At 39.3% G+C, this 12,454-nt stretch overlaps 1 long non-coding RNA gene across 1 annotated transcript; it reads left to right on the top strand.

Annotated features, from left to right (window-relative positions):
• The first annotated feature begins 10,221 nt into the window (after positions 1-10,221).
• Positions 10,222-10,614, top strand: LOC118156860. The gene is made up of 2 exons (XR_004746468.1): positions 10,222-10,465; positions 10,527-10,614. It is a non-coding gene; the product is annotated as an uncharacterized LOC118156860 (long non-coding RNA).
• The last annotated feature ends 1,840 nt before the right edge of the window (positions 10,615-12,454 follow it).

Here is a 12,454-nt window from a genome sequence, read left to right as displayed (position 1 = left end):
AAAAAAAAAAAAAAAAATCCTGCTTTATTTTTAAATGTTCTACTTTAGGAGGACCACTACCTGAAAAAGTAGATTTCAAGTCTTATGTGGTTCTGTTATTGCTGTTTGGTCTCTGCTTCCTCTACTTAGAAAGTAAAGAAGAGTGAAAAGAGAAAGGCTGTCTATAGACTCTGTATTAGGAGACTGCTCATTTCTTTCTGCCATATACATCAGAGATATGTATATAAAAGCATATAGCTGTTAGGAAGAGATGAAATTGGCTGACCACTCATACTAAAATTACTAATAAAAATAGACTGGTGGAAAAGTAGCACATGCTTCTTTTTTATTTCTTTCCTTTTCTTCACTGCATGGATTGAAAAATGTAAGGCATGAGGCAGGAGCATGGCTAAGACAATGTGGCTCAGAAAGAATAAAGAATGCAAAAAACTGCAAATATGAATGTTATGTTGCCTTATGTCTTGGTTTGTTACTGCTCTTCTGTATTCTGAAAGGCACTCAAGACTAATTGATTTCATTGTCATTTTATTTATATATGCATATATACACATTCATTTGGGGCTTAACTAGTAACCTGTAACTATGGGAATGGAGGCTGCCAACACACCTGTGATGACACTGATACTGGTCCTGTATGTGGTTGTCATCAGAAGTATGCCTTACATTCAGATGGCCGAACCTGCATTGGTAAGTACTTCTCTGCAGCACATTTTATTTCATATTCCTCATAGAATACATATGTGCACATACGTGTGTGTGTGTGTGTGTGCACGTGTGTGTGTTTGTATCTCCCAGACGTTTGGCATCATTGCTGAGAGAAGCATGTAACAGCAGTTCCTGACCAAAACAGCAAAGGTCACGCTATATAGAGAGAGAAGCATTTGTGTGTGTTTTGTCAAAATGTTTGTTAATGAAGTATCTCTGTGTTACTCTTCTTTAACTTTCATTTCTTTTTATTGCTCTAATATTTTTTTAATGGAAAGGTGTAGAAATTTCATAATTATGTATGAAAGTTTCATTACATAATTCGTATGAAAGTTCAGCTCTCCTGTTCATTTTAACGAGTCAGACTTCCTTGTGTAAGTAAGGTGAGGACAATGGTCCTGTTTTTCTAAGCTGTTACTGTGGAAAATGAAACATCGTGATGTGCTTTCTTCCCTGATGTATTTTTTATGATTCTAAAAATTACAGCACTTGTAGAGAATATGCTTTCACTAAGATTATCAGTAGGAAAGCCATTCAAGAGAGAAAGCATCCTGGGAGGTGTTATGCAAATATTTATGATTATAAAGTATGTTATTTGCTTAACACTGTTTCTTTACACTCCCTACATTTTTTAAATGAAAAGGGATATTTTTGTACAATGTAAGTTACAATTCAAAGATTCTTAAAGGGTAGAGCCTAAAATCCATAATGGCTTTCATTAGTATTGTGGTCTTGTTGACTTTTTTGTTTGTTTAATTTCAAGTTCTTATGAATTCCTAGTAATTTCCTGAGTTAAAAAAAAAAAAAAAAAAAAAGGACACATGTTTGTCATCTTCTCTCCTTCGTCATTACTGCAAGACAAAGCACTTGATCTAAAATCCATGGAAATCTGTCACTTATCTTTAGTGATCTCTTGATCTGATCCATGGCATAAAACTCAGAGGCTGCACAGAACTTCATTCACTTCTGATGGATTTGATTGCACAAATTGTGTGGCAGGATAATGGTTGTATGGGCAGAGGCAGAGCTGAACAAGGTTCAGCACTGGTCTTTGCCTTCCTGTATTGTACACAAGCTGCGTCTCAGCTTACGGGATCTCTCAGCTAGTACTTTTTGATTAACACAGTGGACTCAGTCTCAAAGTCCCTCTGTTTAAATAACCCTCCCTAAAGCCTGTGGCAGTTCCAGATGCAGAGAATTTGCAAGAGTGAGGACCTTGAGAGCAGGTTATATTGAATGGATTATTGATCTTCTGTTTCTTAGTATTCACTAATATCTTCAGATTGATGTTTTATATTATCCAGCATGTAAAAATGATTTTAAAAGCTGTATACACTGCACCTGTTTTTTACTTTTTTTTTCCATTTTTTTAATGTAATATATATAAATTCATGTTACATTCCTTGGTCTTGTGATGTAAGTCACATATTACTGCCTGTGCTGATTTTCTTCCCATTAAGTAGTTCTTTCTCTTAGAATGCTTCTTTTTTATTATTATTATTTTTTTTTACATTTTTGTTCCTGCTTTCTGGTGATGGTTCCTGATTGCCTGTCTTGTCTGATAACTGACATTCATTAATTATTTACAGAGCAAAATAAATAAATAAATAAATAAAAGAAACTCAAACAAAAGCCTCTATTGCAGCCTGATCCCATCTAAAAACTTGTTAAAAACAAAACAAAACAACTCTTGTTACTACTCAACTATGTATTGTTGCCACAAACAAAACCTGCCAGCCTCCTCCTCCTCCTCACTTCAGTGATTCCAATGTTTGCTGTCTTCAGTGGTGTATAGATTTCGGGCATCACTGCAAGAATGCAAACTTCTGCAATGCCATATAAATACTTTTTGACCCTTTGTCTAACATATTTTGTCTTTGTTTGCTTAACTTATCCTTTTATTTTATTTTTTATGTTTGCTGCATGTGAAAGTCCCCACTTGCACTTTGTTTTTTGTTTTGCTAATTACACAATTCCATTTCTGTATAAATCATTTTATTTACCAAGCTGCTGCTTCTCCATTGCTCTCCTCTATGAGAAGTCTTTATTTTTATTTCACTTACTGATCATCTCTTCCCACACTTGTGACTGTTTCTGTGTTTTTCTAATGAAGCATAACCAAACTAAGTCCTCATTATGCTGTCTGAAACTCTTACCTATAGGATATCAGAGAATACCTTGTACAATGACTTTTGCTGACATCATCTTGCTTACTGCATGCTTATAAAATTACTAAACCCTGTTCTTGCAACATCCTTCCTAGCACTGAATGTTTAGCTAGTAGTGTTTCATAGACAAGCAGGCAACCAGCACTGCCCAAAATGATCTTTTTTGTGTTTGGGTTGTTGTTTGTTTATTTTTGTTGTTGTTTTTGTTCAATTTGCATGTTGTTGTTTGGTTCTTCTTCATGATGTGTCAATGTGTACAAGACTATGGTGCATCCATGCCCATCCATCACCGGACTCTTCTTGCTTTCTCTGTCTGTCTTGGTCTTCCGGCTGCCAACTTCAGATCATGATGCCACTAATACACTGAATCACTTTAGACTTTGTCTTTAATAGGCTGTTTAACTAGCATCCTTGAATTTTAATTTCCATCATTAACACCTCTCTGGGGCACTCATATTAGCTGTTTTGTTCTCCAGTAGTAATCAACCTTTATGTATCTGGTTAATTACTTTGTAGTTGACCATTCTTCCTCTTCCCCCTCCTTCATCCTCCTTTCCCAAAACTCCCTTTTTTCCTGGGGTCTTAAAGGGAATTAACTCTCTAACGGGGATTTAGTGCTTTCGTGCCTTGCTTCTTGGCTTTGGCTGTGCCATGCCAAGAAACTGTCTTAGGCAGCGGAAAATTGGGCTTGTGATTAACCAACTGCTCCATGTTTGTCCCTTACTTGTGTTTTAGAGAAGGATGAGGCTGCAATTGAGAGTTCTGAGTACAATGCCACGTCAGTAGCTGATGTGGACAAGCGGGTGAAACGGCGGCTACTTATGGGTAACACTTTTCTTCCACTTCCTTTGTTGTGCTCTCACTATTGTCTGTATGTGCGTGTGGGGGGAGGTTCTCTTTTGGTCTCATTTGGTCCTTTTGGTTTTGGTTTGTTTTTTTTGTTTGTTTGTTTTTTTAGCTGACTTTATCTGCGTTGAAAGGTCACCAATTTTGTTAAGTTCTCATCTGTTGTACTACTTCATTTCTCTTTTTTAAGCTTTTTTTTCCTAATGCTGAAGCATTAATGTTCAATTTCTTCTGCCTAGAAAGAAGCTTTTGCCATTAACCTTACTTACCTTATGCAAACTACTTCTTACATGTGAATTGTTTGTGTTTGTGTGTATGTGTTGCTCTAAGAATCCTAAAAAATCTCATGTTGCAGACTTGCCTTTTGACTTAAAAGTGGATGATGATGATATAAAACAATGTTCTATTACTTATGTGGTGTTAAATGAACAACTGAATTTGCCTACTTCTGATAAAAATGTAAATATTATGGCTGGAAATTGATTTATTTCCTTTGTGTAGCTATGTTAGTAATTGCTGAAAGATTTTTCTCTAGTGACTGGTGAGCTTCCTTATGTTCTTCTTTCAAGACTAAAGCATGGCTTGTTTCTCTGTATTGTTGGAGCCTGAGAGTGGAAGAGATGAGGAAATGCATTGGACAATGAAGATAATTCTTTAGTTTCTCACTTAACCCATTGCTCACCTTTGTGCTGGTCTTCTTATGTTACTTTTATGGCCATTAGTGAGAACGACCTTTTGATAACTTGACAGGGTAGTGACTGGATCTCTACCAGATTATTTTCATGTGACAAATGGCACAGGGTAGCATAGACTGCTGAATGATGCCAGCGGTTTGGAGGCTTCTAAGTGGTTTATTGCTCTTTATTTTCCATTCTGATGCCCTACACACCACATACAATATTTCTATTAGTTTTTAAGCATAGCGAGCATTGATGAGATACACCCAATGAACCATTTACAAGATAGGGGTTCTTCACTCAAAAGTGAAGCTCTGGCTGTGAACATCTTCACCTACCTAGAAGAACCACCTTTAGAAGACCAGAAGTCTCAGTTTGAGTTGATTGTTGGGCTAATAGTTGCAGTAGGTGACAACACTTGCACAATTTTCATACCACTTCATATCTTGTCACCCATGTTAAACCATCTACTTAATCATAGGACAGCAGACAGACCCTATGTTAGAAATCACAGGGTGTTGTTAAGTCTGAAATTGTTTTAGATTATAATATTGAAGTAAAATATTTTCTCTCCTGTGAACACCTGTGCATATGTTCCTTCATTTTTAGAATATCTATGCATGTTAATTTGCAATTTGTTCACAGATCTAGCAAGTGACCCATATAAATTTGTTGTTTAATGATGCCCTGTTTAACCTGATTTAAGCTGACAAAAGCTATTAGGCAGCTCATCTTGCTTTCTAAAGGTGATAGTAAAACTTCTAGTTGTAATTCCAGTGAGATCCTTCATCTCAAAGGAAGTCAGTAAAAAATCATGGAAAGGACCTATATACAATTGGAAAATCCAGTACTCACGGTCTATCCACAAAGTGAGATTACTCAGCAACTAACAGTATGTGGTTTAGAGGTTTAGTGGTTTAGAGGGACTGAGCAGCATAGTGTGCTGCTTTGTTACTTTGCCCTCTGATAGAAGCAATTATCCAACCTGAGAGTAAGTTCACAATGCTTACAAGAGTTCAGGCACAGAATTAAAAATATATTATGAACAACAAGCTTCTTAGTTACACTAGGCCTGCAAGTTCCAAGACAAACATAGACTCTAGAAGTAGGTTTAGGGAGATAGTTAAAAAATCAGTTTGCAAAACACATTGTAGAACTCTTCAGTACATCTTGTATCAGCAGGTATTGGCCAAGAGCTGGCAGTTTCTGGACAGCCCCTGTTTGAACAACTGATTACTTAGAAGAACATTAACTAGAGTTGTAGATAAACTTAATTAGGAACTGAGACCTGAGTAGGTAGCTTACTATTTAGGAACTTATGTGATTGTTTATTTCTACTCTATGTTATGATACTCATAAAATATATAACTGATTTTTATAGAGTCTTATTTATTTATAGAGTCTTATTACTTTTTAAAAGTATGGTGCATTTCCATAAAATTCCATATTTCTTCATGTGCTTTCTAAACAGTTGTTTTAGAAATCACTAGAAAGTTTCTCAGAAAACCTTACCAGCTCTTGTAAATTGACTGTGATTTTTGACCCTGCTGCAGGCAGTCTTGGAAAAGTAGGAAAAGTTGATGACTATGTAATTTTAGTAATCTGATGATGATAGAAAGATGCCTTCTATTGCAAGCCCTGAGATGATCACTACTAGTCTTCTATAATTTGCTGTATTATTAAAATGACTGTGATCGTCATAACACTTAATATCAGCACAGGCTAAGAACAGTCTTGAGTTAGATTACTTTTGGGAGAACGGGACTGCTGTCAGATATGTGTGCCAGTGCCACTAATTTCCTACAGGAAGAGTGGCTGCTTCAGTATCTCAGACTGATTCTTAGAAGGGTCTGTGTCCTAGTCATGGTGTGGTTCTGTGACCTGCAGCTAAATCTTAAATAGAGAAAACTAGATATATATACCCCCCTTCCTTCCTGCCTGATGTATTTTTTTTTTTAGGTCTTGTGAGGCAGACAAGAAACTGGTCTTCTCAGATGATCTACAAGAGACTTTCCTTTAGAGCCATCCAGTGATTCTTAGAAATTTTCATCCAATTTATTTCATAACATTGAGAAATACTGTGGGCTTCCATCTTTTACCTCCCCTGTTCTTAGCAAACCACTTGGGTTTAGAGTAAAGAGTGCTCTCATTAAAGATATTTCACTGAATGACTTTTCTTCTGTCAGTGAAATGTTCTCTTCATACAGCTTACTTACATTTCCTTTACTTCCAATTCAGTTGCCATTTTAGAGGGAAAAGGAGTGCACCTTTAATTGTATTCCAGATGGACTTCTGCTGTCTGCCAGAATTATGGACACTGAGCCACTGTTAGGTCTTAAGTCTCAAGAAGTCCTCATATCCTAGTTAAAGGTAATACTTTGCTCTTTGGGGAGTCTACATCAACTCTTAGAAGCAAGAAAATTTATGTTCGTTTGTTTTAATTATCTTTAAATATGTAGTCACTTGCTGCATTGTCATCATCACATACCTTACTAGACAGTATAAATCCTCAAGTTGCTTTAGCAACACCATCATGTTATGACCCAACTTCTATCCAGTAGGGTATTATCTAATATCTTTTTATCTTATCTTCCCATATGGTCAGAACTTTTGAAGAGGTGGGCCTGACCCATTTCTCACCATGTTTCCTTTTTTCTTCCTCTGGTTCTAGAAGGCATAAGGTTGGTTTCTTATCTCAAGAAGACAGTCATACAAAGTTCCTTTTATTATATCAAAGAACAAGGGGCACTGATTGCATTGATCCTGCCTTGAACTTTAAAAAGTACAGTAATTTCCCTTGCATGTTTAAGGCCAGAATAATGGTACAAATGGTAGGAATACCATCACTACAAACATCTTCATAACACCCAAACTGGGCACTGAAATTCACTCTTTCACAAACCATTTTACTGTCAACTGAAGTGCTTGTATAAGCAGTGAAGTACATTGGAAATGTCCTGGACTTTGTTTTTGCTGAAGTTTACCTCTGCCTTGATTGCTTCTGTAATGTAGAAAGCACTTTAAGTGATTTGGTAATACACACCAACAAGGACCAGATTTTCCAGGCTGTGATACATTACATGTACCTGTATTACATTCCATCCCTGATTTCCTGAGAGTGACTTACAGGCAGGTCTTTGGTCAGGTTGCTCAAGTCCCCATCCAACCTGGCCTTGAACACTTCCAAGGATGGGGCTTCCACAGCTTCTCTGGGCAACCTGTATCTATTACTTCAAGTACGTCAGTCAGGGAGATATAAATTTCTAGCTGATCCTTCTTAGGTTAAGTTTACCCATTTGAACCCTAAATTGGTACCCGACTTTGTATCTTGAGTTTGTTTTTTCCTAAACCACGGTTATCTAAGAAAAAAGCTACCCTATTTACCCTAGGCACCAAGCATGATTTGACTTTGTTTTGTTTAGGAGTAGGTGCCTGAGGAGCACTCTTCCCTCACCTGATTGCCTCCATGGCAGAACAGTACTTAGTTATACTTATTTCCACCCCAGATTATCACTGTAGGTATCAGATGTATACACACTGTAGGTGTCAGGCCATGTTGTTAATGAGCAGGGGTAGAACCATCAGATATGAGCTGAACGTCCTCCAGGAGTTCAAGGTACCACACTGATTTTGTGACTGACCTTAACAGAAAGGCCATCTGAAGCACCATCTCTGCTTCTGCAGTTTTCCTTCAGAGGTTTCTAGGTACTATGCAGCTCTTAGTAGAGCTGCATTCCTCATTTCTGATGAAACAAGATTCTCCTTCAGGAAGCTTACATAAGTCAGGGACTCAAGAAGGCAGATGCCCAGAGGGCAGACACCTAGTGTGTAAATGTCATATTGATAATCATGTGAGGAGAAATGAAGGTCACTTACCTGAGACATGTTGCCATATGCACACTCATATGGTAAGCCACACTCCTCCCCTTTCTCTTAGTCCAGTTGGAAATTCTTGGGATTCCAGAGTTGACAAGAACTGGTGCTATGGCACTATGTTGGTGTTAGGGCTAAAAAAATCTCAGGTTTTAACTTGCAAGGATATATGCCTTGTATGACCATGCACATGAATAACATATAAAAACTTTCTACTTTCTCTAGTATGCTGTCTTCTTTTTACTTCTGCCTCTCCCTATGGCACATTGCAATTCTGAGGATAATAGTCTTATATGCTGAAGAGTATAAGCTTGGTAGAACATTAAGGAGTGTTATGGTCTGGCAGCTAAGCACCACATAGCCATTTGCTCACCTTCCACCCTCTCTCTCTGGGGTGGGGGAGAGAATCAGGAAAATGAAGCCTGTGGGTTGAGATAGAGACAGTTTATTAGGACAGAAAATAAAATAAAAGAAAATAATTACAATAATGATAATAGTACTACTAATAATAATGTATACAAAACAAGTGATGCACAATGTAATTGCTCACCACCCACTGACAGATGCCCAGCCTATCCCCGAGCCTATCCCCTTTCCCCCTGGCCAGCCACTCCTATATATATATATATTGTTCAGCATGACGTCAGATGATATGGAATACCCCTTTGGCCAGTTTGGGTCAGCTGCCCTGGGTCTGTCCCCTCCCAGCTCCTGCTGCACCCCCTGCCTGCCCACTGGCAGGACAGAGCAAGAAGCTGAAAAGTCATTGGCTTAATGTAAACACTGCTCTGCAACAATTAAAACATCAGTGTGTTATCAACATTATTCTCATCCTAAATCCAAAACATAACACCCAACTAGCTACTAGGAGGAAAATTAACTCTATCCTAGCTGAAACCAAGACAACCCAGAGCCCAGTTCTGAATTTATAGCACTTAGTATGGTCAAAGCCAAGCTCCCAATGGCTCCCATTGTAGTCTCAAATTCCATGGAGAAATAATTATTATATAGAAACCTGTAATAGATGAGATCCATGTGGCTTGCCAAGCCCTAGGTAGGATTTCCATTACAAGGGCAGAAATTGAGAGTTGTATAAGGCTGTATTAACTGTATCAAAAGACCATCCTCTCTTGGCAGTGAGGCAAGGATTCTCCAGCTGTTTCCACAGACCTGACTTTCCCACCTGTGCACTGAAAAGACAGAAGTGTTGTCTGCATTTGTCATTAAGGATGGTTATCATGATACAATAAATCTGTGTACCAAAAGTCTGGTATTTTTTAGCTTTTGAATGCTTAATATTGCAACCTTAGTGTTTTCTTAATGTAAATTTTAAACATGCAGTTTCTCAGTTGCTACCCTAGGAAAATACAGAAGCATTGAGGCTGGAAGTGATGTCAGAAGGCCATCTAGAAATGCACCAGGCAGAACCATACATAATTTCTCAGCAAAGCTACATCCTTTAGATCCAAAACAGTAGTAAACTATCATCTTCTGTGCTCACAAGCCATTAGAAGAAGAATGTGCTTTGTCAGTGATTTTCATGGGTACTTGCTGGCAGCATAAGGATAAGACTTAGGCATAGTGAATTTGGTTCCAGATTACAGTGGAAAAACATTGGAAATGACCTCTACTATCTAAATCCATAGACATGATAAATTTTAAGATGTTACGCCTATGCATGATAGCATAGTTTTTTTGATAAATAGAATATTTTTTCCACAAATATTGACAAAACAAGGTATTTTTTGTTATTTACCTGGATCAGTTTTGCAGGAACTTGAGGAAGTATGAAAAAACCTAAAGCAGATACACATTCATGCAAGTCATAACCTAAAAGAAATGTTGGCAGAGTTATAATCTGTTATAATTTTAGATGTAGAGCTTAGGGATATGGTTTAGTGGGGACTGTTAGTGTTAGGTCAGAGGTCGGACTTGATGATCTTGAGGTCTCTTCCAACCTAGAAAATTCTGTGATTCTGTGATAATCAAGTGGAAGCTGAGTCTTTTAATAAAGAATACTGGATAAACTTAACTACAGCTATTTCTACGTACCCCCTCCTATAATAAGTGAACAGGTGGGCTAGTGCTAAGTAATTCCAAAAATCCTGTCTAGTATATTTGCAATAAAATGCCCTCCCACCTAGGCCTAGTGCCAGCTTTTCAGCTTCTGCTGACAGTTTCAGCTATTTGCCGACAGTACAAAGATCTTCAGAATGTTAAAAATGTAACGCCATACTAGAATAAATAGTGCAAATAGTGCATTCATAACTTTATCACATAGATAGAGATGTCCATGTATTTATATAAATTATATATTAATTATATATTTAATGGCCAATTTAGTTTAAAAACACTGCAATTTTTAATTTATCTGGAATTGCAATACACTGGTTTGGTCTATCAGAGAAAGTCATGTTTTCACATAGTTTATTGCAAAAACAAAATTTGCTGCAAATTTTTGACATCTGAGCCATGGTATACGTCTCATCTACACATATACAAGATGAGGAGATCATTGTCTTAGGGAATTTTGGGGGTTAGTGGGTACTAAATACTAGATTCAATATTTGACCATGTATTTTCCAAATGTTCCTTATCATGGGCATGATAGATGGAAGAGATGGAAGAGACCAGAAAAAGAATGATACCAAAGTTCAGAGAAGCACTGGTAATTCAATTCAATAAGGTAATGGCCCAGCTGAAGTGCATCTACACCAATGCACGCAGCATGGGTAACAAACAGGAGGAGCTGGAAGCCATCGTGCAGCGGGCAGGCTACGACTTGGTTGCCATCACGGAAACATGGTGGGACCAGTCTCATGACTGGAGTGCTGCGATGCCTGGCTATAGGCTCTTCAGAAGGGACAGACAGCACAGAAGGGGTGGCGGTGTGGCTCTCTATATTAGAGAGTCTTTCGATGTTGTAGAACTCGAGGCTAGGAATGACAAGATCGAGTCCCTTTGGGTTAGGATCGGCAGGGACAACAAGGCTAGCATCCTGGTCGGGGTCTGTTACAGACCGCCGAACCAGGACGAGGAGACGGATGAGGAGTTCTACAGGCAGCTGACAGAAGTTGCGAAATCTTCAGCGCTTGTACTCGTGGGGGACTTCAACTTCCCTGACATATCCTGGAAGCACAACACAGCCCAGAGAAAGCAGTCTAGGAGGTTTCTGGAGAAAGTGGAAGATAGCTTCCTGACGCAGCTGATTAGTGAGCCTACCAGGGGTGGTGCCCCGCTAGACCTTCTCTTCACAAACAGAGAAGGACTGGTGGAGGATGTGATTGTCGGGAGCTGTCTTGGGCAGAGTGACCACGAAATGGTGGAGTTCACTATTCTTGGCGAGGCCAGGAAGGGAACCAGTAAAACCACTGTACTGGACTTTCGGAGAGCTGACTTTGGGCTGCTCAGGACACTGGTTGGTAGAGTCCCTTGGGAGGCGGTTCTGAAGGGCAGAGGGGTCCAGGAAGGCTGGGCGCTCTTCAAGAGGCAAATCCTAATGGTGCAGGAGCGGTCTGTTCCCATGTGCCCAAAGATGAGCCAGCGGGGAAGAAGACCAGCCTGGCTGAACAGAGAACTGTGGCTTGAGCTTAGGAGAAAAAAGAGGGTTTATAATCTTTGGAAAAGTGGGCAGGCCACTAGGGAGGACTATAAGGATGTAGCGAGGCTGTGCAGGGACAAAATTAGGAAGGCCAAAGCTCATCTGGAGCTCAATCTGGCTACTGCCATTAAAGATAACAAAAAACGCTTTTATAAATACATCAACACAAAAAGGAGGACAAAGGAGAATCTCCATCCTTTACTGGATGCAGGGGGAAACTTAGTTACAAGAGATGAGGAAAAGGCGGAGGTGCTCAATGCCTTCTTTGCCTCAGTCTTTAGCGGCAATATCGGTTGTTCTCTGGATTCCCAGTACCCTGAGCTGGTGGAAGGGGATGGGGAGCAGGATGTGGCCCTCACCATCCACGAAGAACTGGTTGGTGACCTGCTACGGCACTTGGATGTGCACAAGTCGATGGGGCCGGATGGGATCCACCCAAGGGTACTGAGAGAACTGGCAGAGGAGCTGGCCAAGCCACTATCCATCATTTATCAGCAGTCCTGGCTATCGGGGGAGGTCCCAGCTGACTGGCGGCTAGCGAATGTGACGCCCATCTACAAGAAGGGCCGGAGGGCTGACCCGGG

This window comes from Oxyura jamaicensis (genome assembly GCF_011077185.1).
Source record: "Oxyura jamaicensis isolate SHBP4307 breed ruddy duck chromosome 1 unlocalized genomic scaffold, BPBGC_Ojam_1.0 oxy1_random_OJ84567, whole genome shotgun sequence".
Lineage (NCBI taxonomy): Eukaryota > Metazoa > Chordata > Aves > Anseriformes > Anatidae > Oxyura > Oxyura jamaicensis.
The sequence above is the reverse complement of the archived record's forward strand: the minus strand, read 5'-3'. Positions and strand labels throughout refer to the sequence as shown.